This window comes from Misgurnus anguillicaudatus, chromosome 9 (genome assembly GCF_027580225.2).
Source record: "Misgurnus anguillicaudatus chromosome 9, ASM2758022v2, whole genome shotgun sequence".
NCBI lineage: Eukaryota > Metazoa > Chordata > Actinopteri > Cypriniformes > Cobitidae > Misgurnus > Misgurnus anguillicaudatus.
In genome coordinates, this window is record NC_073345.2 from 10,386,006 (window position 1) to 10,413,632 (window position 27,627).

General features: G+C 41.4%; 22 non-coding genes across 22 annotated transcripts; all 22 read left to right on the plus strand.

Annotated features, from left to right (window-relative positions):
* Positions 1 to 14,851: 14,851 nt before the first annotated feature.
* trnat-cgu (transfer RNA threonine (anticodon CGU)) lies at positions 14,852 to 14,925 on the plus strand. Its single transcript has one exon. It is a non-coding gene; the product is annotated as a tRNA-Thr (tRNA).
* Positions 14,926 to 15,149: 224 nt separating this feature from the next.
* trnat-ugu (transfer RNA threonine (anticodon UGU)) lies at positions 15,150 to 15,223 on the plus strand. The gene has a single exon. It is a non-coding gene; the product is annotated as a tRNA-Thr (tRNA).
* Positions 15,224 to 15,319: 96 nt separating this feature from the next.
* On the plus strand, positions 15,320 to 15,393 carry trnat-cgu (transfer RNA threonine (anticodon CGU)). The gene has a single exon. It is a non-coding gene; the product is annotated as a tRNA-Thr (tRNA).
* A 1,140-nt stretch (positions 15,394 to 16,533) lies between these two features.
* trnar-ucu (transfer RNA arginine (anticodon UCU)) lies at positions 16,534 to 16,623 on the plus strand. Its single transcript is given in 2 exon segments — positions 16,534 to 16,570; positions 16,588 to 16,623. It is a non-coding gene; the product is annotated as a tRNA-Arg (tRNA).
* Positions 16,624 to 16,724: 101 nt separating this feature from the next.
* trnat-agu (transfer RNA threonine (anticodon AGU)) lies at positions 16,725 to 16,798 on the plus strand. Its single transcript has one exon. It is a non-coding gene; the product is annotated as a tRNA-Thr (tRNA).
* A 448-nt stretch (positions 16,799 to 17,246) lies between these two features.
* On the plus strand, positions 17,247 to 17,320 carry trnat-ugu (transfer RNA threonine (anticodon UGU)). The gene has a single exon. It is a non-coding gene; the product is annotated as a tRNA-Thr (tRNA).
* A 96-nt stretch (positions 17,321 to 17,416) lies between these two features.
* On the plus strand, positions 17,417 to 17,490 carry trnat-cgu (transfer RNA threonine (anticodon CGU)). Its single transcript has one exon. It is a non-coding gene; the product is annotated as a tRNA-Thr (tRNA).
* Positions 17,491 to 18,821: 1,331 nt separating this feature from the next.
* Positions 18,822 to 18,895, plus strand: trnat-agu (transfer RNA threonine (anticodon AGU)). The gene has a single exon. It is a non-coding gene; the product is annotated as a tRNA-Thr (tRNA).
* Positions 18,896 to 19,343: 448 nt separating this feature from the next.
* Positions 19,344 to 19,417, plus strand: trnat-ugu (transfer RNA threonine (anticodon UGU)). Its single transcript has one exon. It is a non-coding gene; the product is annotated as a tRNA-Thr (tRNA).
* A 97-nt stretch (positions 19,418 to 19,514) lies between these two features.
* Positions 19,515 to 19,588, plus strand: trnat-cgu (transfer RNA threonine (anticodon CGU)). Its single transcript has one exon. It is a non-coding gene; the product is annotated as a tRNA-Thr (tRNA).
* A 1,140-nt stretch (positions 19,589 to 20,728) lies between these two features.
* trnar-ucu (transfer RNA arginine (anticodon UCU)) lies at positions 20,729 to 20,818 on the plus strand. Its single transcript is given in 2 exon segments — positions 20,729 to 20,765; positions 20,783 to 20,818. It is a non-coding gene; the product is annotated as a tRNA-Arg (tRNA).
* Positions 20,819 to 20,919: 101 nt separating this feature from the next.
* trnat-agu (transfer RNA threonine (anticodon AGU)) lies at positions 20,920 to 20,993 on the plus strand. Its single transcript has one exon. It is a non-coding gene; the product is annotated as a tRNA-Thr (tRNA).
* A 448-nt stretch (positions 20,994 to 21,441) lies between these two features.
* trnat-ugu (transfer RNA threonine (anticodon UGU)) lies at positions 21,442 to 21,515 on the plus strand. Its single transcript has one exon. It is a non-coding gene; the product is annotated as a tRNA-Thr (tRNA).
* A 97-nt stretch (positions 21,516 to 21,612) lies between these two features.
* trnat-cgu (transfer RNA threonine (anticodon CGU)) lies at positions 21,613 to 21,686 on the plus strand. The gene has a single exon. It is a non-coding gene; the product is annotated as a tRNA-Thr (tRNA).
* A 1,140-nt stretch (positions 21,687 to 22,826) lies between these two features.
* Positions 22,827 to 22,916, plus strand: trnar-ucu (transfer RNA arginine (anticodon UCU)). The gene is given in 2 exon segments: positions 22,827 to 22,863; positions 22,881 to 22,916. It is a non-coding gene; the product is annotated as a tRNA-Arg (tRNA).
* A 101-nt stretch (positions 22,917 to 23,017) lies between these two features.
* On the plus strand, positions 23,018 to 23,091 carry trnat-agu (transfer RNA threonine (anticodon AGU)). The gene has a single exon. It is a non-coding gene; the product is annotated as a tRNA-Thr (tRNA).
* A 1,103-nt stretch (positions 23,092 to 24,194) lies between these two features.
* Positions 24,195 to 24,284, plus strand: trnar-ucu (transfer RNA arginine (anticodon UCU)). The gene is given in 2 exon segments: positions 24,195 to 24,231; positions 24,249 to 24,284. It is a non-coding gene; the product is annotated as a tRNA-Arg (tRNA).
* Positions 24,285 to 25,061: 777 nt separating this feature from the next.
* trnat-ugu (transfer RNA threonine (anticodon UGU)) lies at positions 25,062 to 25,135 on the plus strand. The gene has a single exon. It is a non-coding gene; the product is annotated as a tRNA-Thr (tRNA).
* Positions 25,136 to 25,232: 97 nt separating this feature from the next.
* Positions 25,233 to 25,306, plus strand: trnat-agu (transfer RNA threonine (anticodon AGU)). The gene has a single exon. It is a non-coding gene; the product is annotated as a tRNA-Thr (tRNA).
* Positions 25,307 to 25,776: 470 nt separating this feature from the next.
* On the plus strand, positions 25,777 to 25,850 carry trnat-ugu (transfer RNA threonine (anticodon UGU)). Its single transcript has one exon. It is a non-coding gene; the product is annotated as a tRNA-Thr (tRNA).
* A 97-nt stretch (positions 25,851 to 25,947) lies between these two features.
* trnat-cgu (transfer RNA threonine (anticodon CGU)) lies at positions 25,948 to 26,021 on the plus strand. Its single transcript has one exon. It is a non-coding gene; the product is annotated as a tRNA-Thr (tRNA).
* A 1,140-nt stretch (positions 26,022 to 27,161) lies between these two features.
* trnar-ucu (transfer RNA arginine (anticodon UCU)) lies at positions 27,162 to 27,251 on the plus strand. Its single transcript is given in 2 exon segments — positions 27,162 to 27,198; positions 27,216 to 27,251. It is a non-coding gene; the product is annotated as a tRNA-Arg (tRNA).
* Positions 27,252 to 27,627: the final 376 nt, after the last annotated feature.

The following is a 27,627-nucleotide window of genomic DNA, read 5'->3' on the forward strand; positions in this document are numbered from 1 at the left end:
GCAGGTCTGTTTTATGACTGATTCATACCCAGAATACTCCCATTTTATTTTAGCGCCAAGGTGGCCCACTAAAGATATGGTGGCCCTGATTATTTAAAAAAAAGTTGAGATTGCCTTGCACAGCTGGGTGGTTGTGGGAAAATGACCCACATTTTTTATTAATGAATATCTTAATTATTATTCATAAAAACAAATATGTAAAGTTAATACTTTGTAAAAAAATATTTTCAACAACTTTTAGTCTATTTAACATCAGTGTTGTAAGGAAAACATTTTTTTAATTTTTATATCTTAATAATAGTTTATAAAAAATATTTAAATATGTAATATCCTAATAATTAAAAAAAAATCACAGTATTTTAAAACAACATTTAGTCTACTTAACATCAGTGAGGGAAGAAGACCCTCATTTTATTAATCAATATGTTAATAATAATTAATAAAAAATTAAGTTTAAAAGTTAATAACTGCTAAAAACAAAATCACAGAATGTTCGACACAACATTTTGTATGCAGTGTGAAAAGATAACCCACATTTTGACCCACATTTTGACTCACATTATCTTAATAATAATAATAATAATAATAATAATAATGAAAATAATTAAATACTTAAAATCTTTAATAATTAATACAAATTCCCAGATTTTTAAATAAAACATTAAGGGCCAGATTTACTAACAGCTTGCGCCAGCGCAAACCATCATTTTGGGGTTCAATAATGACTGTTGTGATTGCGCTCTCACACTTATTTGCCGCTTTAATTAAATTAGGCCCATAGTCTGTTTAACGTCAGTCTAAATATGACTTGCACTAATTATCCACATACAGTGGATAATTGCCGCTAAAAGGCATGATCTAGTTTTTTTTAGCCAATCTTATTGCATATACATTTCTTTTAGTTATTTTTTTGGGGGGCCATTTTTGCCTTTATTGGATAGACAGTAATTAAGGAGATAAAGTATAGGGTGAAGAGAGGGGTATGGGATTGGCAAAGGACCTCGAGCAGGGATTCGAACTCGCGTCGCCAGAGTGCATCTGCACCATGTGTCAGAGCACCATCCACTACACCGCATATGCATTTCTAGGAGTTTCACTTTCAGACGCAAAATTTATGGGAGGAGATTATAAGATGATTCACGCAATGGGATTTACTAATGTTTGCGTGTGTGTTAACTTATTTGCGCCATTATAACTCCAAAAAAGCATGTCTTAAATCAATAGGGCTTGAAATGGCTACAATTGTTGCAGATAGGAGAGGCATCACAGAGAGCAGAGAGCGCATGATACAAGGCAGATGATTTTTTTTAACACGTAACTGTTTGCCAAGCCATGTTATTTTTTATTTGCTGGAGGAAATAAAAGAGTCGCTAGGAGAATTCACACAATAGCAGGTATTTCAAAACTTATTGTAAACCTTCTTGAAAATAATCCTCCAATTATTTGCAGTGTATTATGGCTTCGTTAGCTGGGATTTCACACCCCGCATTTTCAGCTGCGATGTCGTGGTGCTGAACTCAAGCGCATCAGGTGTTAGTAGATCACCCGCACCTGAGGATCATCAGCTCGGGTTATTTGCAACCCTGAACTAATTTGCATTGCTCTTAGTAGATTACGTTGGTCATTATGGAAATCAGCTGTTGTGCCTGTGTTATTTAATTTGTGCCATTAATTAACCTGCATATATTTCCACTCCCATCTGTGCTTTTTTGGAATTGCGCTCTCACACTAATTTGCCCCTTTCATTAAATCTGTCCCTTCATCTGTTTAACGTCAGCCTAAATATGACTTGCACTTTAAGTTCTAAAATTACACTTTTAAAAATAAAGTTTAATTTAAGTGCTACCTGATGCCATAGAAGAACCATTTTTGTATGGTTCCAAGACCTTTAAAATCTAAAAACCCTTTCTGTTACACAAAATGCTCTTGAAAAGGTTATTTAAAATATGAAAAGGTAAGGAAGAAATGGTCCTTTTAGAAATTAACGGTTCATTGTTGTGGAACCAAAAATGGTTCTTCTATGACATTACCATTTACTATAAAGAACATCGGTAGTATCTTTATTTTTAACAGTACTTTATGTATTTGAAGTTACTTTGGAGTCTTCACTTTTTTTCTCGGTGTTTTGACTATTTTGCCTTTGGTTTATAAGCAGCATTAACATCATCACAGACTAACAGTATACTGTCCAGTATTTACCATGTGACAGGAATAGTATGAGAACCCGACTGGACACTGTTTGATTGATTTAGACTGAGCAAACACACACACTGTGATTTTTATGAGGTACAGTCTGTTCCATTTTTGATTTGACAGCAATGCATGCGTCAAGAAATACAACTATGAAGTAGTAAGACTGGCCAAATTCATGTCAAACAAAAGATGTCAAATAGACTTGCATGTATGAAACAATCATATTTCAGTATTAAATGAAGCACATGACACATATAGTTTAGACATATCGTGTTTATGCAGTGCATACATGCAGACTAAACTATAAAGATCTGAAGTGGATGTCGTAGTTGAATAAGCGTCATTGTAAAAAACTTTTTTTTTTGCAATGATCACACCATCACTGCTTTAAAAACAATGTTAGAGTAAAGTCAGTTGAGTTATGTTGCATGATGTCGTCATGTCAAGACCTCATCACATGAGTCAGTGTGCTGGACTGGCTGCGTTTCAGAGGTTTGAAAATAACACAACCATAACAGTGTCTTAAAAAAAACTTAAAAGAAGCGTAGTGTTAGAAGATCATTAATCAAAGTGTTAAAAAAATGATGTAGAAATGACAGTTTTACTCGCAGCTGTTTGCCAGTAACTTACAGCTAATTTTTTACAGTGAAGTCCAATGAATTTATCCTGAAATCCTGATTTGGTAAAACAGGTGAAATTGATATGTTTAAATGTCTACAATCAGATCCAATATTACAATGAGTGAACTGTTTTACTTGTTTTTCAAGTCTCTCACCATGAAGACCATCTTAAAAATAAACAGTGGCACATCGTAAGGTGTCGTCTCTTATGATAATCAATGTTTCTACACTTAAAATGTTCGGTAAACCGTAATCTCTATGAAACCTTGATGCAGATGTCTAAAAAGTGAACCCATGTGTGGTCATCAGACCACATGCACACATATCTTTATCTCATGCTTCAATTCTCTTCAATGTGGTTTAACTTAAGTGAACTGTGAACCTCATTCTAAAGTCCAATCACTTGTTTTTTACAGCACAGTTGACCCAACAAGAAAAGACATACGTCCTGTCGTCCTGTCCAGCTGGAAACGTTTTACATTGTAACATTATGGAATTTTCTCTTATGACATCATTGTAATGTCATCTTCCCGTCCATATGTTGGATAACGCAACACAAAACCCCTTAGAGTAAGAAATTGTTTGCATTTTTGAGTCTGGGGGTATTTACGATAGCATAAGAGAAGGCAAAGCTCTGTAAAATTCAAATAGAACTGTCGCCTGGCTACTGTAGTTTATAATTAATGATATGTTAATTGTTTTGTTTTTACAGCTAAAATATTCTCTTTTTTTAAATGTATGGTTCACCCATATAAATGTTAAATGTATTTCTTAAACAGTGTTCTCTTAAACAATCTGTTGTATTCTTGTTGCTCCAGTCATGCAATAATGTTTAGGAATCACCCATAAGCACAATCCAGATTCAATGAACCACTTCTTTAAGGGGGTCGCTCACCGGACGCACAGCTCAGCGCTGCGTCGAGTCGCGTCTAGGACAACTCGGAGGTTTTGTACACCGGAAGTGCACATTAAATAGCGCGAGCTTAGTCAGATAGCGTCTACTTCAAAATGCAAAATATACGTTAGCAGTCAATGTTAATTGTTAATGATTTGGGACAAATATGATGTTATTTAATGTTAAACTATGTGAGTGGCGCGACAGGGATTTGAGCAACTTCCTGAGTCACAGCTGGGTGACGCGGACAGGCGCCACCTGTCGGCGCCGGTGTGCGTATACTCATAGAAAACAATGTGTTCGATTTTTTTTTAGAACGGCACGTCGCTGAGCTGCGTGTCCGGTGTGTGACCCCCTTTAGAATTCAAAGGGACACTCCACTTTTTTTAAATATACAAATTTTCCAGCTCCCCTCGAGTTAAAGGGACACAAGGCAGCATTTTTATGTTAATAAATCATCTTCGTAAGTCGGTATATGGTTAAATGACTCATTACATGACGAATGAAGACTCTCTCGCCCGCCCCTACCGTCTGTAGGAAGAATACCCCACTTGCAAGTTCGCTGTATCCGACCCGGTGTCCTTCAGTCTCGTATAGTCTCAGATATAGAACGCATTTACTCCCAGACACTAGGGGCGCTAGTAGAGAAATAATACTCAGACTTGCCTTGTGTGCCTTTAAACATTTGATTTTTACCATTTTGGAGTCCATTTAGCTGATCTCCGGGTCTGGTGGTACCACTTTTAGCACAGCTTAGCATAATCCATTGAATCTGATTAAAATCTGCGCAATGATATTACGCAGCACCTGAAAATAGTCCCCTGCTATTGAACCAAGGGGACTATTTTCAGGTGCTGCGTAATATCATTGCGCCTCCTGCAGCCATGTTACAGCAGCAAAGTCCTTGATTATTACGCCAGAATGAGAGTATAGTTCCTAGCCATATCAGCCTAGAAAACGCGACTTTTAATTTTCTGTCTTACACGATGTAACTATAGAAGAGTCAAGTTTTAAATAGGAAAAATATTGAAACTAACTTTGGTTATTTTTGAGCGTGATGCTAAATGGTCTAATCAGATTGAATGGATTATGCTAAGCTATGCTAAAAGTGCTAGCGCCAGACCCGGAGGTCAGCTGAATGGATTCCATTATGTTAAAAATTAAAAAAAGAACTGAAAAATGTGTATTACAAAAAAAGTGTAGTGTCTCTTTAAAGTCTTTATTGGCTATTTTTTTAACTATTACTTTATAGAGGGTTTTATCGGACGCATGCAGGTTGTCGTAGTTACACGCCTGAGCCGAAGTGAAGTCCTGGGCTATATTTATTTATCGGTCTAGTGGCTAAACTGATCTCTGAAACAAATACCTTGGCAAAAAAAGAAATGTTTTGGTTTGCAGAAGGTGAGGGGAGACCATAAGCAATAAAACATTGATGATTTTACACAGTAACGTTAGCTCAATGTAATAGTAGATATGAGAGATGAGCAAAGGTAATTTACTTGTCATTTATATCCCTTGTTATCAGAAATAAACTCCTGTAAAAGGACTCTTTGATTCTATGTGGAAGTCTAACGGAAGTTGTGTTCAGTCCACAAAAGCCATTTGTTTATGTTGTTGCTAAAACCGTCTTCATATTTTGTGGCCTCTTGACAAATTATGAACAGTCAGCTACATAAAAATTGGGACAGAGGCACATTTTGTGTTATTTTAGCTGCTTACAAAAATGTATTCCAATAACAGTCAGATAATGATTGTTGGATTAAAGTGCAAACTCTCAGTTTTACTAGGGTGACCACACGTGCCATTCCTCCCGGACACATCCCGTCCAGGACTTCGGTGCGTCTTCCGGAAGTCGTATTTGTTGATTGCATACGCCATTCAGTTAAAAACATAAGATATACAATCGTAGTTTCATTCAGACCTTAAAATGTAACGGTTGCTTTTCTGTAATAATAATACTAATCCTCTATGACGTATGCGGTCGACAAATACGACTTCCGGGAGACGAACACAAAATCCTGGACGGGATTGCTCCGGGAAGAATGGCACGTATGGTCACCCTAGTTTTACTTACAGGGTATTCACATCCAAATTGAAGGATTTTTAAAGAGGCCAAAAGTAATGGACCAGTTGACTCAAAAGCGGTTTTATGGACACATATTTTCTAGTTGTTAAATAATTTCCTTATAAATGAAGGATGTTAAAGGTCTGGAGTTGATTTTAAGTGTGGCATTTGTTTTGGAAGCTGTAAATATGAACCCAAATCATGCGGTTCAGGGTGATGGTTTCAAAAACAGGAGAAACATTAGTAGATGCCAGAACAACAATTTAGTACATTCTGACTAAAAAAAAAAACACACTTGAGAGCTCAGCAACAAAAAAAATCCTGCACGTCCATATAAGATGACAATGGTGGGTATTATTCTCTCCATGATAAAAAAAACCTTTACAATGTCCAGAGAAGTGAAAAATTAATCTGAATGTTTCTGTCTTCAGTTACATCACCAAAAAACACCAGCGACCCATGCATAGAAATGCAATCCCACTGCCTGAACACTATTTTACTGAAGATGTTGTCTGGTGATATCATGAGATGTTCTTATACATGTTGATATTAGTTTTATCTCTCCAAATAAAGCTTTTTGAGAGCTGTCTGACTTTTTTAGGAGTCTAATCTTCCCTTCATATTCTTGAGGCTTACCATCTTGTGGTGTATTTCTCCTTGTAATATCTTCTCTTTATTGATTTGATTAAAAACGACATCTTTACCTCCTGTAGAGTGTTCTGCATTTGTCTGGACATTGTAAAGAGGGTTTTCTTGATCATGGAGAGGATAATGCGATCATCCACCACTGTTATCTTATATGGACGTCTAGGATTTTTTTGTTGCTTAGCTCACCAGTTTTTTTTCTCAGAATGTACTAAATTGTTGATCTGGCATCTAGAAATGTTCCTCCTGTCTGACTGATGGATTTGTTGTGTTTTGAAACCTAAAATGGTCTGTATCACTTGCATAGATATGTCACAGCCACATCTTTCAAATCCAAATGAACACACTTTAAATCAACTCCAGACCTTTAACATTTTTCATTTATGAGGAAATGATTGAACAAATACCTGTCCATAAAATAGCTTTTAAGTCAACTGTCCATTACGTCTGCCCTCTTTAAAATATGGGAGTTATCTTTGAAAAGGCTGTAGTCCCTAAACCCTTCATCCAATCTAATCATGAAAATCTGACTTTTTCCATGTTTAAAGCAACACTATGTAGTTTCCATGTAAAAATGACTTACAGCTCCCCCATGTGGTTAAAAAGTGCAACAGTGCCTGGTATCAGACACTCTTCTGCAGGCAGGGGGAGGGGCGGGGCTGTGTGCTCTACCCTCCACCGCCACTTTAAGAGTGTGCTTGTAGCAGCTAGGAGGCTGCTCAGGTTGCAGCAACAGTTCAATTTGTCCAGTTAAAAGTTGTTCTATCACTGAAATAATTTTAGAGACATTATTTAAAGGTAAAAAAACTACATAGTGTTGCTTTAAGTGCTATAATTTTGTAAGCATGTAAAAAAATATGTCAGAAATTTGGCTCCCCCTGTGATGTCAGCAGGGGATAATACCGCCCCTTAATCTGCACTATCCAACCACAGCACTGCCATTTAGTGCAGAGATCATCTCATTTACATTATTTAAAGGACACACTCAAAAACGGCACATTTTTGCACATACTTACAAAGTATTTTAACATGATTCATTTAACAAATGTATGATAAAAGAGACTTTTATCTTGCAAGTATTTTGTGAAATACGTGAGCATCTCTTTTATTTTAAATCCTTTTGATGCATGTGCAACAGGCAAGTATTTTGACATAGCAACCACCCACAACATCATTGTGGTGATGTTTACAAATTATAAAAAATAAATTGATCTTCAGCCACAAAATGTGTAGCATGTAACCCTATACATTCAGCATACATGAAATCAGGCCATGTACTCTTCAGTCAGAATGTACTCATTCTTGGCCTCCGGCACTGATACGGTAATCCAGGCACCTATATTACATCATCTTTTTGGCAAACACCATGTCAAAAAAATAAAAAAAAGATAAAGTTAAGCCTCCTAGCATGTCATCGCATAAATCATGCAATGGTATCACCATAGTATGAGAGTGCCATAGATGTGAGCACATTATATACACATAGCATTACAGCTTTCTCTGAACACTGAAAAAACAATGCCGGGGAATTTAATCAGACTTGGACTTTGAGTCAAGCACTGGAGGGGTTACTGAGGGCTGTATCTGTCTGTCAATGTTCTGGCGAGAGGAAAGGCTCATTTTGGGGGACATAGAGTACCTGTGGACTGTTACCATACATAGAATCAACACGAATCACAGAAATATTCAATTTAGACTGTCTGCCCCGCATGCAAGCCAAGACCTTTATACTGCAACTATAAATAGAAAAACCTTTATGAGCTGTCGTTGTACACATTCGTCTCATCTGTCGTTTTACGTCGAGAGGATAAAGGGAATGGGCTTTTAAAACAAAACGTTACAATGAGAGTTGTCCTTTTGATCACTGGTGCCGTTTACAGCTTATTAAAACATACTTTTCATACTTTTTTTACTAAAAGAACAACACTGAGACTGTGGAATGATGTTTGGTCTTGACTTGAATACCCAAGCTGTTCTTAGATCCTTTCAGTTGGCAAAAACAGAAATATGTAAACTTTCTTAACCACCCAGATTGTGTCAAACAGTCGGTTGTGTCTGCGTGGTCATTTTATTAAGGCACAAGGCCAATTGGAATGACATAAAGGGGACTGACTGCTGTCCATTGAACAAGAGCAAAGTAATGGCTATTACAGCACAGTTTGTGGCTTTAAATACTCTACTTGTACAAAAAGTTTACATTTATTTATTTATTTTGTGTCATTTACACAACACCATTTTGAATTAAAGGTGCACTGTGTAACAGTGGCGGCCGGTGACTTCTTTTTTCGAGGGCGCACGATGAGAAGCTCGTCACAACATGTATGTAGCCCGTCATGTGTGTGGTTCGTAATTTAAAGTTTTGCACTTTGAGAGATCCTGTGTGCATCACGTGTCTTGTCAAAATAAGTGCCTGCTGCAGACGCGTCTAAAGGGTTTATGATAAAAGAGACGCTCGCTTTTGCCAGATACATAATCTCATGCGTAATCAGAGTTTACTGTTAAAATATTAGTCCATTTTCTTAAAAAATCCAGATAATTTTCTCAATACCATGTCCTCCAAAATGTTGATGTCTTTCTTTGTTCAGTCGAGAAGAAATTATGTTTTTTGAGGAAAACATTCCAGGATTTTTCTCATTTTAATGGACCCCAACACTTAACAGTTTTAATGCAGTTTAAAATTGCAGTTTCAAATGGCTATAAACGATCCCAAACGAGGCATAAAGGTCTTATCTAGCGAAACGATTGTCATATTTGGCAAGAAAAACAAAAAATATGCACCTCCAAATCACAACCTCTCGTCCTCCTCCGGTCCTGCGACGCGCCAGCGTGACCTCACGCAATACGTCATCACGTCAAAAGGTCTCGTATGTGAAACTCCGCCCCAGTGTTTACAAAGTGTGGAGAAAGAGGACCGTTCTGACGTTGTTGTATGTGGAATGATACTAATTAACTTTGTGTCAGTTTATTGTTTAAAATGGTCCGCAAATGTGCGTTTCATATATGTAACACGTGACCTTTCCACGTCATTACGCAATTACGTGAGGTCGAGCTGGCATGTCACAGGACCGGAGAAAGACAAGAAGTTGTGGTTTAAAAGTGCATATTTTTTATTTTTCTTGCCAAATATGACAATCGTTTCGCTAGATAAGACCCTTATGTCTCGTTTGAAATCGTTTACAGGCCTTTGAAACTGCAATTTTAAACTGCAATAAAACTGTTAAGTGTTGGGGTCCATTAAAGTCCATTAAAATTAGAAATATCAGAATGTTTTCCTCAAAAAACAGAATTTCTTCTCGACTGAACAAAGAAAGACATCAACATTTTGAATGACATGGTGGTGAGTAAATTATCTGGATTTTTTTTTAAGAAAATTTAGTAATCCTTTTAAGTTACTGTCTTGCGTGTATTTTGTGAACGTGAGCGTCTCTTTTCTCACAAACAGTTTCGACGCGTATGCAGCAGGCACTTATTTTGACAAAACATGTGATGCACATGGTTCACACAATGCAGCAAACACATATTTTAAAAACAAGAGCAACACACATGACACTCTGAACACATATTTTGAATTCACGCCCCTCGGATAAGCAGTCACCAGCCGCCACTGCTGTGTAAGCTTTAAAAGGATCTCTTGACAGAAATGCAACATAATATACACAACTATGTGGTGTATAAAGAGCTTACAGGATGAACTGTATTGTTTTTATTACCTTACAATAAATTGTTTTATCTATAAACACCACGAGTCCACTTACATTAAAGTCGTCTTCATGTTTTTACAGTAGCCCTAAATGCGCAAAATGCTCAACAGAGCGCGTTTCGTCTCTACGTTGTTTCAGACAATGACATGTTTCTCCTGCTACCATAGGCGTTTTGAAATTGAGGGGTGAGCTGTTGGTTGCAATTTGAAATCTCACCACTAGATGCCGGTAAACTTTACACACACCCCCTTTAAAAATTGAAAACTTTATTCGCTTTTGCCATTTATTTTCATAACAGCTGCATTTTAAGGGCCTCTAGATTCATGCTTTTGAAAATTAATACAAAGTGCATGGTTTTGTAAAAACAAAATTGTGGTATAAGCAGAATAATTGACTCCAGTCCTTCCAGTCCTCCAGAATTATTTAAAAATAATGCATGCTCTGCTTCGCATCTTACCGCATAACCACCTTGGGTGTGCATTATCTACATGTTATTTATTTTGCTTGTTATATAAATAAATTACTTTAAAATGACTTTGTTGTTATTTATATTCAGTGGAGTTTACAGGAAGTTACGTGTGTTCTACAAAAGCTGTTTGTTTATGTTATTACTGCTGAACCGTCTATAAACTGATCTATAATTTTTAAATATTCTTAATTGTTGTGTTTTATGTGTTTTCTACTTTTGTAAAGCTGCTTTGCAACAGTGTAAACTGCAAAAGCACTACACAAATAAATGTGAATTGAATTGTAAATAGTAACATCAAATGGTGCCCAACTACTGGCCTGGCATGAATACAGAATTTTTTTGTCATTTTGAAGATCCATGTGAAGCGGGATTGCTTTGAAAGCAATGTCATGTGTACACAAAACTTTAGTACATTGTTGCCCTGTAAACATACCCTTACAGTAAATTCAATCTAAACATATGTAAATCAACGGGTGTTACCTTGGAATCAAACCCAATGCAATTCTCTACCAAATGTCCTACGGGAACACTATACCACTTAAATTTCACCCAGAATTATGCACAAAAGCAGATTTCTAAAGAAAATGTTTGAGAGATGTGTTTATATGTATTTCATCGCCTGATTTATGATCCACCAAGCAGAGGTCTTTGTCCTAAAAAAAACCTCAGGATTTGTGTTTTTTATACATGCCCGTAGCATAAACACACTAATGAGTTAAATCATTGCATAAAACAATCCAGTTAACCTAAGCTTGATGATGCAAAACAATACTGCATGTCGACGTTGAGTCATTCTCTCATAACTAGAAAATGCTTTGCTTTGCGCAACAGGCCCAAGTTTCTGTTGTGCTAACTCCATAAACAGCAAAGAGCTTCAGAGACGAGTTAATTCCAATAACTTCACGACAGCAAGATTGCGTTAGATTGGCCGCAGCTGCTTCACGTCTAATTATGACTTATGGTTAATCTAATAGTCGCCATAATACAAATTACTCAACATGTCCCATAAATATGCAGCTTGTCCCAGTGATAGTAATTTTCTCCAACATGTTCATTTCCTTCCCAGGCGCACCGAAGATAGAAGTGAAACTCGGACACCTTATCTGTGGTCTGGGTTGGATCGTTCAGATGACCTCACTGACTGAAGCTGAAAGCGTGCGTGGTATTTAATGGGGAATGTTGTTTTACTTGTGACATTGCGGTTTATCTGTCAGCGCTGTGATAGTGCTCCATATACCAGCTTTCTATCACTGTGTACTTAATCTATGGCTCAGATCCAAACCTAGAGAGCCGTCTACATAACCAGCATATTATTTACTTAAAGGTGCAATATGGGACTTTTACAAAGATCTCTTGATAGAAATGCAATATGATATACATAACTATATTATCAGACGTGTATAAAAGAGCCTACAAAACAAACATTATTTGCCGTTTTATTACGTATTGCCATTTTTATCTACATACACTGTGGGTCTCCTTACATGGAAGTCGCGTCATGTATATAGATGGTATTAATTTTTTGTATTTTGCATGGATTAAACAACAGTTCTGTTCCAGAATAGTTCACTTTAAATAAATTGTCATAATTTACTCATCCTTGAGTTATTTCAAACCTGTATGAGTTTTTCTTCGGCTGAAAACAAAATAAAATATTTTGAAGAATCTTAGTAGCCAGAAAGTTGATGAACCCCATTTTGACTGCATGTTATTTTGTTCCTACATATGAAGTCAATGGGATCCATCAACTGATTTTGGTTACCGGCATTCTTAACTCTTTTCTTTTTTGTGTTCAGCAGAAGAAAGAAACTCATACAGGTTTAAAACAAGTTTAGGTATATGACCATTTAAATTAAGTGAACTGTTCCTTTAAGTAGGCTATCTACATTGCGTGTAGCTGGTATTAGTTAACATTCTGACATATCAGGATTTTGGGAAAATATTAGCCTACTTAAAAATTTGTTTTACTACTCTGTCTGATCTGACTTTCATTGTTTATTAGCCTATATTGTATTTTAACACAACTGAATGCTATTTTTACATATTATCTGATATGTTGTCAGACAACAAGAAAGAGTTTAAGCTAGTGACTAAACACGACCCAATAACACCTCGTGTTTAATCCAACCGTTACTTTATACTGCTAAAATCCTAATTTAAATGCGACATTGTCTGATACAATTTACATTGAAGAGCTGATACGAGGTGATTTCGGATTATCTGTGTGTCTCATGCAGGGTTGATCTTCTAATCTGATTGTGTTTATGAGCGCTTTTAATTTTAAATGCGAGTGATAGTTTTATTGTAGATCGCGTATAGCGCAGACAATTCAGCGCAAATTCAAAAATATCAGAGAATACTGTTAAGCGTGCGCGCGCATACCGCACCATAGGGAGGGAGAGAGAGAGCTCGTGCACAGAGAACTGGTGTGTGTGTGTGTGTGTGTGTGTGTGTGTGTGGGAAAACACTAACCTTTCGTTAAGTCATAATACTCGATCAACTGTCAGTAACATCTGTTGACTGTTAACTTTTACGTGAAAAGACAACGGAACCCAGGTGGAAAACACCGCCAACTTTTAACTCCTTCACTCAGTGTCAGAGAGGCACTGTCGAGGTTCCGCACGCAGCAGTGAGAAAGCGTGCACGCGAGAGAGAGAGAGGCGCTGCTGAGCGCTTGCAAAAGCACATGAAGCCGTTTTAAATAGTAAAATAAAATGTAAATGGTAATCATGGAAAATCTTTTTGATTTGTGCCAGTGTTGAGTCTGTGGCGGTGCGCCCTCCTTCTTCTCGTTTGCACGAGTCTCAAATCAAACAGTGATTGACAATTGGTCTAATTGTGCGGTGGGTGTCGTGGTGTCTCTTTCCTCCTGTTTTAAAAACGCGCAACTACTGTGCTCGCTTCATCTTCGGGTTCGCGCGAGTCTCAAATCAAACAGTGATTGACAACTGGTCCAATGGTGTGGTGGGTGTCTGACAACTGGTCCAATGGTGTGGTGGGTGTCATGGTGTATCTTTCCTCCTGTTTTAAAAACGTGCAACTACTGTGCTCGCTTCGTCTTCGCGTTCGCGCGAGTCTCAAATCAAACAGTGATTGACAGCTCTCTGGTCCAATGGTGCGGAGGGCATTTTCAGGTTGACAGTAAATCTAGCTGGCCCAATAAGATTGGAGGGGGGGCACCAGGGGGGGGCAATCATATTCCAAGGGGGGGGCGGTGCCACCCCATGCCCCCCTTCTAGACACGCCCCTGCCCTTAACACTGGAACCCACCATAATGATAAGTCTGTGTTTTTTACCCGGAGTCGTTTGGTGCGCGATTACAGACAGCCCTCTCACATGTCATCATATTGCTTAGTTGATCTGTCACGTGCGCAGCTCGGACATTCACGTAACCCCGCTGCGCGCATCACAAGGTTTTTACGGCGGCAGATGAAGGTGAGTGGTCGCGCAGCTGACGTCTTCACTTTTTGAATCGCGCTCAGGCGCGAATGCGCTCACACCACAGCCTTCCGCACCTGAGCCCAAGTGAACCGCGCTCCGGCCCACCTCTGCAACCCGGCCGTGGCGCGATTAACCAATCCGCGCCCGGGCGCGGAACAGAGCGATCACACTTGTCAAACAAACCAGGCTTTGGGGGTCAAACGTGCCCGAGCGCGGTTTGGTTTGGATAGTGTGAGTGCACCCTTATACTCAGAGTCTGTTTCCGGAGTAACATACTCTCTGAACCTAACCTGGTCGGGAGCAGGTTTTATCCTGTAAACTCTGAGTTTCTTGTGGTCTCCTCCCCATTTTTAAAGGAGTAGCGGTGTTTAATCTTGTTAGTTGCTTTAGAACATTCATTCATTGTGCACATTTTTATCATGTACACTGTAAAAAAAATTTTAGCTGTCTTTAAGTTATAATTAAATTGCCAGTGCAAACCATTTTAACTTACGACTTTATATTTTTATATATTACACTAAACTTTCAACTTAAAAAAATTAAAACAGTAAATTGAAATGACTTGTAAAGCTAATAAGATATACTTAGGTGCATAGATCATCTTAGTGACTAAAATGTCATGTACTTTTATAGAGAATCTTGTAGATGATGATGTTGCATTCATTCCATCATCTAAATTGGGATTATACATAGCGCAAGCACAACTGGTTTTTAAAGGGGATGAGAGATAAGACTCTAATTGGTTTATTGCACATTACGCCCAAAACACACCCATTACTCATTAGGTGAATATGTACAACCCTTTTCGACCTAAAATTGCATGATGCCGTGCCTTAGTTGGTTAAAGTGCCTGTCTCGTAAAGAGGAGGTCCTGGGTTCGAATCCCAGCGGTGCCAGTCTGTGGCCAGCTAAGTGCTGTCTTTGCCGGATGGAGTGCAACCCCCTGATAATTCAAAGTTCTTATGACAGCTCTCATAACGTTCTGATAGTTTTGCTAAAAGACCTAGACGATGGGCAAAACTTTCCAGAAAACTTGCAAATGGACCATTCGAGTTTTTTGAAACTCTTTAGCCTAAAGCCTTCATTGATAAGACTTGACTCCGTCAGCTTGTCCTGTGAGGGCGCCGTGGCTTAGCTGGTCAAAGCGCCTGTCTTGTAAACAGGAGATCCTGGGTTCAAATCCCAGTGGTGCCTTCTGTAAGTGGTCGTTGTCTCTTACCCCACTCAGTCGTTTTCTTTGTCAGATTGTTGTATCTCTTCACACTGTGACTCACCCTCTCACGTAGCGTAGGCGCTGTGGCTTAGTTGGTTAAAGCGCCTGTCTCGTAAACAGGAGGTCCTGGGTTCGAATCCCAGCGGTGCCTTTAGTCTGTGGCCAGCTAAGTGCTGTCTTTGACGGATGAAGTGCAACCCCCTTGATAATTCAAGGTTCTTATGAGAGCTCTCGTAACGTTCTGATAGTTTTGCTAAATGACCAATCCAATTCATGGACACTCATAAGCCTTCACTGATAGGACTTAATTCCTTAAGCAAACCCTGTTAGGGCACTATGGCTTGTGCCTGGCTTTAGGCTCAAGGGTGCCCATGGCCATAGCACCTGCCTTGTGGAGAAAAGGTTCTGGGTTCAAATCCCAGTGGTACCTTCCATCAATAATTGTAGGCTTTGGGCTTAATTAAAGGCGGAAGGGTCTACGGTTATATTTGTGTTTCTTATACCTGTCTATATTAAAAGATAGTTTGAAAATTTTAGGATGCCCTGACGTAGGTGTAAATGTCCATGTCTTGTCAACAAATTGTTCAAACCCAGCCATTCCTTCTTTTCTGCGGCTCCGCTCTCCGGTTTACATGGAAGGCAGAAGGTTCCAGGAGAAAATATGACTGACATGTTGCCGTTTTGAATAGACTTGAAGCCATGTGACGTTAGGGTGCCCAGTAACAACTGGTCAAAGAGCCTATCTTGTCAACAGACTGTTCAAATCCAAGCCATGCCTTTCTTTCAACGGCTGTGCTTTCCGATCTACATTAAAGGAAGGAGGTCTACAGGGAAATCCAACTTTCTTGTACTTGGCTTTATTCAAATAATGCTATGCAATTTTAGGATGCCCTGGCATAGCTGTGCAGTTATCATGTCTTGTAAACAGATTGTTCAAATCCCGGGATTCCATCATTTCAGCGGCTGTTCTCTCTGGTCTACATGAAAGGCAGGAGGTCCCGTAGTAGGGAACATGAAAGACTTGTTTGCGTTTTCAAAAGATCCAAAGACTTGTGACGTTAGGTTTCACAGCATTAGCTGGTCAAAGCGCCTGTCCTTTAATCTGGAGGTCCTGAAATCGGATCCCAGAACTGCCTCCCATTTGACAATTGTGCTCACTGTCATATGTAAAGAGCAGGAGGTACAAATAGTGACTGTAACTCTTGGGCTTAAATATACAAAAGCTCATAATAATACTTTAAATCTGTCTTCCTCCAGGATTATGTGCAAAACATCAAGGGGCTTTGCTATTGGCTCTGTGGCGCAATGGATAGCGCATTGGACTTCTAGATTATGAAATGAAGCGATTCAAAGGTTGTGGGTTCGAGTCCCACCAGAGTCGTAGCCTTTTAGCTCTGATGGCCCTTCTTCACGGTTTTCTTCTCACATTGTTGTATCTGCTCATACTTTGACTGTCCGTTCCGCAAGCCACTGGAGGAAGGTGGCGCCGTGGCTTAGTTGGTTAAAGTGCCTGTCTAGTAAACAGGAGATCCTGGGTTCGAATCCCAGCGGTGCCTTTAGCTTGTTGCCAGCTATGGTCTAATTCTGTGGCTCTTTCTCAGTTGATATGTGCTACGTCCCGATAATTCATGGTTGTTGCGACAGCTGTCTCTTTTTAGTGAAAAGACCTAGCCAGTGTTTCCCAGTCCTGGTCCTCGGGCGCCCCCTCCCGGAGAGTTTTGGATGTCTCCTTGTTTGAAACATCTGATTCGACTCATCAGCCTCCTTCCAAAATGGTAAACATGTGTCCCTAACAAGCTGATGAGTTAATTCAGGTGTGTTAAATAAGGAGACATCTAAAACTTTCTGGGAGGGGGTGCCCGAGGACCAGGGTTGGGAAACACTGACCTAGACGATGGGCAAAACTTTCCAGAAAACTTGCAAATGGACCATTCCAGTTTTTTGAAACTCTTTAGCCTAAAGCCTTCATTGATAAGACTTGACTCCGTCAGCTTGTCCTGTGAGGGCGCCGTGGCTTAGCTGGTCAAAGCGCCTGTCTTGTAAACAGGAGATCCTGGGTTCAAATCCCAGTGGTGCCTTCTGTAAGTGGTCGTTGTCTCTTACCCCACTCAGTCGTTTTCTTTGTCAGATTGTTGTATCTCTTCACACTGTGACTCACCCTCTCACGTAGCGTAGGCGCTGTGGCTTAGTTGGTTAAAGCGCCTGTCTCGTAAACAGGAGGTCCTGGGTTCGAATCCCAGCGGTGCCTTTAGTCTGTGGCCAGCTAAGTGCTGTCTTTGACGGATGAAGTGCAACCCCCTTGATAATTCAAGGTTCTTATGAGAGCTCTCGTAACGTTCTGATAGTTTTGCTAAATGACCAATCCAATTCATGGACACTCATAAGCCTTCACTGATAGGACTTAATTCCTTAAGCAAACCCTGTTAGGGCACTATGGCTTGTGCCTGGCTTTAGGCTCAAGGGTGCCCATGGCCATAGCACCTGCCTTGTGGAGAAAAGGTTCTGGGTTCAAATCCCAGTGGTACCTTCCATCAATAATTGTAGGCTTTGGGCTTAATTAAAGGCGGAAGGGTCTACGGTTATATTTGTGTTTCTTATACCTGTCTATATTAAAAGATAGTTTGAAAATTTTAGGATGCCCTGACGTAGGTGTAAATGTCCATGTCTTGTCAACAAATTGTTCAAACCCAGCCATTCCTTCTTTTCTGCGGCTCCGCTCTCCGGTTTACATGGAAGGCAGAAGGTTCCAGGAGAAAATATGACTGACATGTTGCCGTTTTGAATAGACTTGAAGCCATGTGACGTTAGGGTGCCCAGTAACAACTGGTCAAAGAGCCTATCTTGTCAACAGACTGTTCAAATCCACGCCATGCCTTTCTTTCAACGGCTGTGCTTTCCGATCTACATTAAAGGAAGGAGGTCTACAGGGAAATCCAACTTTCTTGTACTTGGCTTTATTCAAATAATGCTATGCAATTTTAGGATGCCCTGGCATAGCTGTGCAGTTATCATGTCTTGTAAACAGATTGTTCAAATCCCGGGATTCCATCATTTCAGCGGCTGTTCTCTCTGGTCTACATGAAAGGCAGGAGGTCCCGTAGTAGGGAACATGAAAGACTTGTTTGCGTTTTCAAAAGATCTAAAGACTTGTGACGTTAGGTTTCACAGCATTAGCTGGTCAAAGCGCCTGTCCTTTAATCTGGAGGTCCTGAAATCGGATCCCAGAACTGCCTCCCATTTGACAATTGTGCTCACTGTCATATGTAAAGAGCAGGAGGTACAAATAGTGACTGTAACTCTTGGGCTTAAATATACAAAAGCTCATAATAATACTTTAAATCTGTCTTCCTCCAAGATTACGTGCAAAACATCAAGGGGCTTTGCTATTGGCTCTGTGGCGCAATGGATAGCGCATTGGACTTCTAGATTATGAAACGAAGCGATTCAAAGGTTGTGCGTTCGAGTCCCACCAGAGTCGTAGCCTTTTAGCTCTGATGGCCCTTCTTCATGGTTTTCTTCTCACATTGTTGTATCTGCTCATACTTTGACTGTCCGTTCCGCAAGCCACTGGAGGAAGGTGGCGCCGTGGCTTAGTTGGCTAAAGTGCCTGTCTAGTAAACAGGAGATCCTGGGTTCGAATCCCAGCGGTGCCTTTAGCTTGTTGCCAGCTATGGTCTAATTCTGTGGCTCTTTCTCAGTTGATATGTGCTACGTCCCGATAATTCATGGTTGTTGCGACAGCTGTCTCTTTTTAGTGAAAAGACCTAGCCAGTGTTTCCCAATCCTGGTCCTCGGGCGCCCCCTCCCAGAGGGTTTTGGATGTCTCCTTATTTGAAACACCTGATTCGACTCATCAGCCTCCTTCCAAAATGGTAAACATGTGTCCCTAACAAGCTGATGAGTTAGTTCAGGTGTGTTAAACAAGGAGACATCCAAAACCCTCCGGGAGGGGGCGCCCGAGGACCAGGGCCGGGAAACACTGACCTAGACGATGGGCAAAACTTTCCAGAAAACTTGCAAATGGACCATTCCAGTTTTTTGAAACTCTTTAGCCTAAAGCCTTCATTGATAAGACTTGACTCCGTCAGCTTGTCCTGTGAGGGCGCCATGGCTTAGCTGGTCAAAGCGCCTGTCTTGTAAACAGGAGATCCTGGGTTCAAATCCCAGTGGTGCCTTCTGTAAGTGGTCGTGGTCTCTTACCCCCACTCAGTCGTTTTCTTTGTCAGATTGTTGTATCTCTTCACACTGTGACTCACCCTCTCACATAGCGTAGGCGCTGTGGCTTAGTTGGTTAAAGCGCCTGTCTCGTAAACAGGAGGTCCTGGGTTCGAATCCCAACGGTGCCTTTAGTCTGTGGCCAGCTAAGTGCTGTCTTTGACGGATGAAGTGCAACCCCCTTGATAATTCAAGGTTCTTATGAGAGCTCTCGTAACGTTCTGATAGCTTTGCTAAATGACCAATCCAATTCATGGACACTCATAAGCCTTCACTGATAGGACTTAATTCCTTAAGCAAACCCTGTTAGGGCACTATGCCTTGTGCCTGGCTGTAGGCTCAAGGGTGGCCATGGCCATAGCACCGGCCTTGTGGAGAAAAGGTTCTGGGTTCAAATCCCAGTGGTACCTTCCATCAATAATTGTAGGCTTTGGGCTTAATTAAAGGCGGAAGGGTATACGGTTATATTTGTGTTTCTTATACCTGTCTATATTAAAAGATAGTTTGAAAATTTTAGGATGCCCTGACGTAGGTGTAAATGTCCATGTCTTGTCAACAAATTGTTCAAACCCAGCCATTCCTTCTTTTCTGCGGCTCCGCTCTCCGGTTTACATGGAAGGCAGAAGGTTCCAGGAGAAAATATGACTGACATGTTGCCGTTTTGAATAGACTTGAAGCCATGTGACGTTAGGGTGCCCAGTAACAACTGGTCAAAGAGCCTATCTTGTCAACAGACTGTTCAAATCCACGCCATGCCTTTCTTTCAACGGCTGTGCTTTCCGATCTACATTAAAGGAAGGAGGTCTACAGGGAAATCCAACTTTCTTGTACTTGGCTTTATTCAAATAATGCTATGCAATTTTAGGATGCCCTGGCATAGCTGTGCAGTTATCATGTCTTGTAAACAGATTGTTCAAATCCCGGGATTCCATCATTTCAGCGGCTGTTCTCTCTGGTCTACATGAAAGGCAGGAGGTCCCGTAGTAGGGAACATGAAAGACTTGTTTGCGTTTTCAAAAGATCCAAAGACTTGTGACGTTAGGTTTCACAGCATTAGCTGGTCAAAGCGCCTGTCCTTTAATCTGGAGGTCCTGAAATCGGATCCCAGAACTGCCTCCCATTTGACAATTGTGCTCACTGTCATATGTAAAGAGCAGGAGGTACAAATAGTGACTGTAACTCTTGGGCTTAAATATACAAAAGCTCATAATAATACTTTAAATCTGTCTTCCTCCAGGATTATGTGCAAAACATCAAGGGGCTGTGCTATTGGCTCTGTGGCGCAATGGATAGCGCATTGGACTTCTAGATTATGAAACGAAGCGATTCAAAGGTTGTGGGTTCGAGTCCCACCAGAGTCGTAGCCTTTTAGCTCTGATGGCCCTTCTTCACGGTTTTCTTCTCACATTGTTGTATCTGCTCATACTTTGACTGTCCGTTCCGCAAGCCACTGGAGGAAGGTGGCGCCGTGGCTTAGTTGGTTAAAGTGCCTGTCTAGTAAACAGGAGATCCTGGGTTCGAATCCCAGCGGTGCCATTAGCTTGTTGCCAGCTATGGTCTAATTCTGTGGCTCTTTCTCAGTTGATATGTGCTACGTCCCGATAATTCATGGTTGTTGCGACAGCTGTATCTTTTAAATGAAAAGACCTAGCCAGTGTTTCCCAATCCTGGTCCTCGGGCACCCCCTCCCAGAAAGTTTTAGATGTCTCCTTATTTAAAACACCTGATTCGACTCATCAGCCTCCTTCCAAAATGGTAAACATGAGTCCCTAACAAGCTGATGAGTTAATTCAGGTGTGTTAAATAAGGAGACATCTAAAACTTTCTGGGAGGGGGTGCCCGAGGACCAGGGTTGGGAAACACTGACCTAGACGATGGGCAAAACTTTCCAGAAAACTTGCAAATGGACCATTCCAGTTTTTTGAAACTCTTTAGCCTAAAGCCTTCATTGATAAGACTTGACTCCGTCAGCTTGTCCTGTGAGGGCGCCATGGCTTAGCTGGTCAAAGCGCCTGTCTTGTAAACAGGAGATCCTGGGTTCAAATCCCAGTGGTGCCTTCTGTAAGTGGTCGTGGTCTCTTACCCCCACTCAGTCGTTTTCTTTGTCAGATTGTTGTATCTCTTCACACTGTGACTCACCCTCTCACATAGCGTAGGCGCTGTGGCTTAGTTGGTTAAAGCGCCTGTCTCGTAAACAGGAGGTCCTGGGTTCGAATCCCAACGGTGCCTTTAGTCTGTGGCCAGCTAAGTGCTGTCTTTGACGGATGAAGTGCAACCCCCTTGATAATTCAAGGTTCTTATGAGAGCTCTCGTAACGTTCTGATAGTTTTGCTAAATGACCAATCCAATTCATGGACACTCATAAGCCTTCACTGATAGGACTTAATTCCTTAAGCAAACCCTGTTAGGGCACTATGCCTTGTGCCTGGCTGTAGGCTCAAGGGTGGCCATGGCCATAGCACCGGCCTTGTGGAGAAAAGGTTCTGGGTTCAAATCCCAGTGGTACCTTCCATCAATAATTGTAGGCTTTGGGCTTAATTAAAGGCGGAAGGGTATACGGTTATATTTGTGTTTCTTATACCTGTCTATATTAAAAGATAGTTTGAAAATTTTAGGATGCCCTGACGTAGGTGTAAATGTCCATGTCTTGTCAACAAATTGTTCAAACCCAGCCATTCCTTCTTTTCTGCGGCTCCGCTCTCCGGTTTACATGGAAGGCAGAAGGTTCCAGGAGAAAATATGACTGACATGTTGCCGTTTTGAATAGACTTGAAGCCATGTGACGTTAGGGTGCCCAGTAACAACTGGTCAAAGAGCCTATCTTGTCAACAGACTGTTCAAATCCACGCCATGCCTTTCTTTCAACGGCTGTGCTTTCCGATCTACATTAAAGGAAGGAGGTCTACAGGGAAATCCAACTTTCTTGTACTTGGCTTTATTCAAATAATGCTATGCAATTTTAGGATGCCCTGGCATAGCTGTGCAGTTATCATGTCTTGTAAACAGATTGTTCAAATCCCGGGATTCCATCATTTCAGCGGCTGTTCTCTCTGGTCTACATGAAAGGCAGGAGGTCCCGTAGTAGGGAACATGAAAGACTTGTTTGCGTTTTCAAAAGATCCAAAGACTTGTGACGTTAGGTTTCACAGCATTAGCTGGTCAAAGCGCCTGTCCTTTAATCTGGAGGTCCTGAAATCGGATCCCAGAACTGCCTCCCATTTGACAATTGTGCTCACTGTCATATGTAAAGAGCAGGAGGTACAAATAGTGACTGTAACTCTTGGGCTTAAATATACAAAAGCTCATAATAATACTTTAAATCTGTCTTCCTCCAGGATTATGTGCAAAACATCAAGGGGCTGTGCTATTGGCTCTGTGGCGCAATGGATAGCGCATTGGACTTCTAGATTATGAAACGAAGCGATTCAAAGGTTGTGGGTTCGAGTCCCACCAGAGTCGTAGCCTTTTAGCTCTGATGGCCCTTCTTCACGGTTTTCTTCTCACATTGTTGTATCTGCTCATACTTTGACTGTCCGTTCCGCAAGCCACTGGAGGAAGGTGGCGCCGTGGCTTAGTTGGTTAAAGTGCCTGTCTAGTAAACAGGAGATCCTGGGTTCGAATCCCAGCGGTGCCATTAGCTTGTTGCCAGCTATGGTCTAATTCTGTGGCTCTTTCTCAGTTGATATGTGCTACGTCCCGATAATTCATGGTTGTTGCGACAGCTGTCTCTTTTTAGTGAAAAGACCTAGCCAGTGTTTCCCAATCCTGGTCCTCGGGCACCCCCTCCCAGAAAGTTTTAGATGTCTCCTTATCTAAAACACCTGATTCGACTCATCAGCCTCCTTCCAAAATGGTAAACATGAGTCCCTAACAAGCTGATGAGTTAATTCAGGTGTGTTAAATAAGGAGACATCTAAAACTTTCTGGGAGGGGGTGCCCGAGGACCAGGGTTGGGAAACACTGACCTAGACGATGGGCAAAACTTTCCAGAAAACTTGCAAATGGACCATTCCAGTTTTTTGAAACTCTTTAGCCTAAAGCCTTCATTGATAAGACTTGACTCCGCTCTCCGGTTTACATGGAAGGCAGAAGGTTCCAGGAGAAAATATGACTGACATGTTGCCGTTTTGAATAGACTTGAAGCCATGTGACGTTAGGGTGCCCAGTAACAACTGGTCAAAGAGCCTATCTTGTCAACAGACTGTTCAAATCCACGCCATGCCTTTCTTTCAACGGCTGTGCTTTCCGATCTACATTAAAGGAAGGAGGTCTACAGGGAAATCCAACTTTCTTGTACTTGGCTTTATTCAAATAATGCTATGCAATTTTAGGATGCCCTGGCATAGCTGTGCAGTTATCATGTCTTGTAAACAGATTGTTCAAATCCCGGGATTCCATCATTTCAGCGGCTGTTCTCTCCGGTCTACATGAAAGGCAGGAGGTCCCGTAGTAGGAAACATGAAAGACTTGTTTGCGTTTTCAAAAGATCCAAAGACTTGTGACGTTAGGTTTCACAGCATTAGCTGGTCAAAGCGCCTGTCCTTTAATCTGGAGGTCCTGAAATCGGATCCCAGAACTGCCTCCCATTTGACAATTGTGCTCACTGTCATATGTAAAGAGCAGGAGGTACAAATAGTGACTGTAACTCTTGGGCTTAAATATACAAAAGCTCATAATAATACTTTAAATCTGTCTTCCTCCAGGATTATGTGCAAAACATCAAGGGGCTTTGCTATTGGCTCTGTGGCGCAATGGATAGCGCATTGGACTTCTAGATTATGAAACGAAGCGATTCAAAGGTTGTGGGTTCGAGTCCCACCAGAGTCGTAGCCTTTTAGCTCTGATGGCCCTTCTTCACGGTTTTCTTCTCACATTGTTGTATCTGCTCATACTTTGACTGTCCGTTCCGCAAGCCACTGGAGGAAGGTGGTGCCGTGGCTTAGTTGGTTAAAGTGCCTTTCTAGTAAACGGTTTAACCGCTTTCTCTACTTCTTATATTATCTATTGATTTTCTGTGTTCTCCTCTACATCTTCTCATGTAAAGCTGCTTTGCAACAATTAACACTTGTGAAAAGCGCTATATAAATAAAATTGAATTGAATTGAATTGAATTGAATTAAACAGGAGATCCTGGGTTCGAATCCCAGCGGTGCCTTTAGCTTGTTGCCAGCTATGGTCTAATTCTGTGGCTCTTTCTCAGTTGATATGTGCTACGTCCCGATAATTCATGGTTGTTGCGACAGCTGTCTCTTTTTAGTGAAAAGACCTAGACCAGTGTTTCCCGGTCCTGGTCCTAGGGCGCCCCCTCCCGGAGGGTTTTGGATGTCTCCTTATTTGAAACATCTGATTCGACTCATCAGCCTCCTTCCAAAATGGTAAACATGTGTCCCTAACAAGCTGATGAGTTAATTCAGGTGTGTTAAATAAGGAGACATCTAAAACTTTCTGGGAGGGGGTGCCCGAGGACCAGGGTTGGGAAACACTGACCTAGACGATGGGCAAAACTTTCCAGAAAACTTGCAAATGGACCATTCCAGTTTTTTGAAACTCTTTAGCCTAAAGCCTTCATTGATAAGACTTGACTCCGTCAGCTTGTCCTGTGAGGGCGCCATGGCTTAGCTGGTCAAAGCGTCTGTCTTGTAAACAGGAGATCCTGGGTTCAAATCCCAGTGGTGCCTTCTGTAAGTGGTCGTGGTCTCTTACCCCCACTCAGTCGTTTTCTTTGTCAGATTGTTGTATCTCTTCACACTGTGACTCACCCTCTCACATAGCGTAGGCGCTGTGGCTTAGTTGGTTAAAGCGCCTGTCTCGTAAACAGGAGGTCCTGGGTTCGAATCCCAGCGGTGCCTTTAGTCTGTGGCCAGCTAAGTGCTGTCTTTGACGGATGAAGTGCAACCCCCTTGATAATTCAAGGTTCTTATGAGAGGTACTTGGCGATAATTCATGGTTGTTGCGACAGCTGTCTCTTTTTAGTGAAAAGACCTAGCCAGTGTTTCCCAATCCTGGTCCTCGGGCACCCCCTCCCAGAAAGTTTTAGATGTCTCCTTATTTAAAACACCTGATTCGACTCATCAGCCTCCTTCCAAAATGGTAAACATGTGTCCCTAACAAGCTGATGAGTTAATTCAGGTGTGTTAAATAAGGAGACATCTAAAACTTTCTGGAAGGGGGTGCCCGTGGACCGGGGTTTGGAAACACTGACCTAGACGATGGGCAAAACTTTCCAGAAAACTTGCAAATGGACCATTCCAGTTTTTTGAAACTCTTTAGCCTAAAGCCTTCATTGATAAGACTTGACTCCGTCAGCTTGTCCTGTGAGGGCGCCATGGCTTAGCTGGTCAAAGCGCCTGTCTTGTAAACAGGAGATCCTGGGTTCAAATCCCAGTGGTGCCTTCTGTAAGTGGTCGTGGTCTCTTACCCCCACTCAGTCGTTTTCTTTGTCAGATTGTTGTATCTCTTCACACTGTGACTCACCCTCTCACATAGCGTAGGCGCTGTGGCTTAGTTGGTTAAAGCGCCTGTCTCGTAAACAGGAGGTCCTGGGTTCGAATCCCAGCGGTGCCTTTAGTCTGTGGCCAGCTAAGTGCTGTCTTTGACGGATGAAGTGCAACCCCCTTGATAATTCAAGGTTCTTATGAGAGCTCTCGTAACGTTCTGATAGTTTTGCTAAATGACCAATCCAATTCATGGACACTCATAAGCCTTCACTGATAGGACTTAATTCCTTAAGCAAACCCTGTTAGGGCACTATGGCTTGTGCCTGGCTTTAGGCTCAAGGGTGCCCATGGCCATAGCACCTGCCTTGTGGAGAAAAGGTTCTGGGTTCAAATCCCAGTGGTACCTTCCATCAATAATTGTAGGCTTTGGGCTTAATTAAAGGCGGAAGGGTATACGGTTATATTTGTGTTTCTTATACCTGTCTATATTAAAAGATAGTTTGAAAATTTTAGGATGCCCTGACGTAGGTGTAAATGTCCATGTCTTGTCAACAAATTGTTCAAACCCAGCCATTCCTTCTTTTCTGCGGCTCCGCTCTCCGGTTTACATGGAAGGCAGAAGGTTCCAGGAGAAAATATGACTGACATGTTGCCGTTTTGAATAGACTTGAAGCCATGTGACGTTAGGGTGCCCAGTAACAACTGGTCAAAGAGCCTATCTTGTCAACAGACTGTTCAAATCCACGCCATGCCTTTCTTTCAACGGCTGTGCTTTCCGATCTACATTAAAGGAAGGAGGTCTACAGGGAAATCCAACTTTCTTGTACTTGGCTTTATTCAAATAATGCTATGCAATTTTAGGATGCCCTGGCATAGCTGTGCAGTTATCATGTCTTGTAAACAGATTGTTCAAATCCCGGGATTCCATCATTTCAGCGGCTGTTCTCTCTGGTCTACATGAAAGGCAGGAGGTCCCGTAGTAGGGAACATGAAAGACTTGTTTGCGTTTTCAAAAGATCCAAAGACTTGTGACGTTAGGTTTCACAGCATTAGCTGGTCAAAGCACCTGTCCTTTAATCTGGAGGTCCTGAAATCGGATCCCAGAACTGCCTCCCATTTGACAATTGTGCTCACTGTCATATGTAAAGAGCAGGAGGTACAAATAGTGACTGTAACTCTTGGGCTTAAATATACAAAAGCTCATAATAATACTTTAAATCTGTCTTCCTCCAGGATTACGTGCAAAACATCAAGGGGCTTTGCTATTGGCTCTGTGGCGCAATGGATAGCGCATTGGACTTCTAGATTATGAAGCGAAGCGATTCAAAGGTTGTGGGTTCGAGTCCCACCAGAGTCGTAGCCTTTTAGCTCTGATGGCCCTTCTTCACGGTTTTCTTCTCACATTGTTGTATCTGCTCATACTTTGACTGTCCGTTCCGCAAGCCACTGGAGGAAGGTGGCGCCGTGGCTTAGTTGGTTAAAGTGCCTGTCTAGTAAACAGGAGATCCTGGGTTCGAATCCCAGCGTTGCCTTTAGCTTGTTGCCAGCTATGGTCTAATTCTGTGGCTCTTTCTCAGTTGATATGTGCTACGTCCCGATAATTCATGGTTGTTGCGACAGCTGTCTCTTTTTAGTGAAAAGACCTAGCCAGTGTTTCCCAATCCTGGTCCTCGGGCACCCCCTCCCAGAAAGTTTTAGATGTCTCCTTATTTAAAACACCTGATTCGACTCAT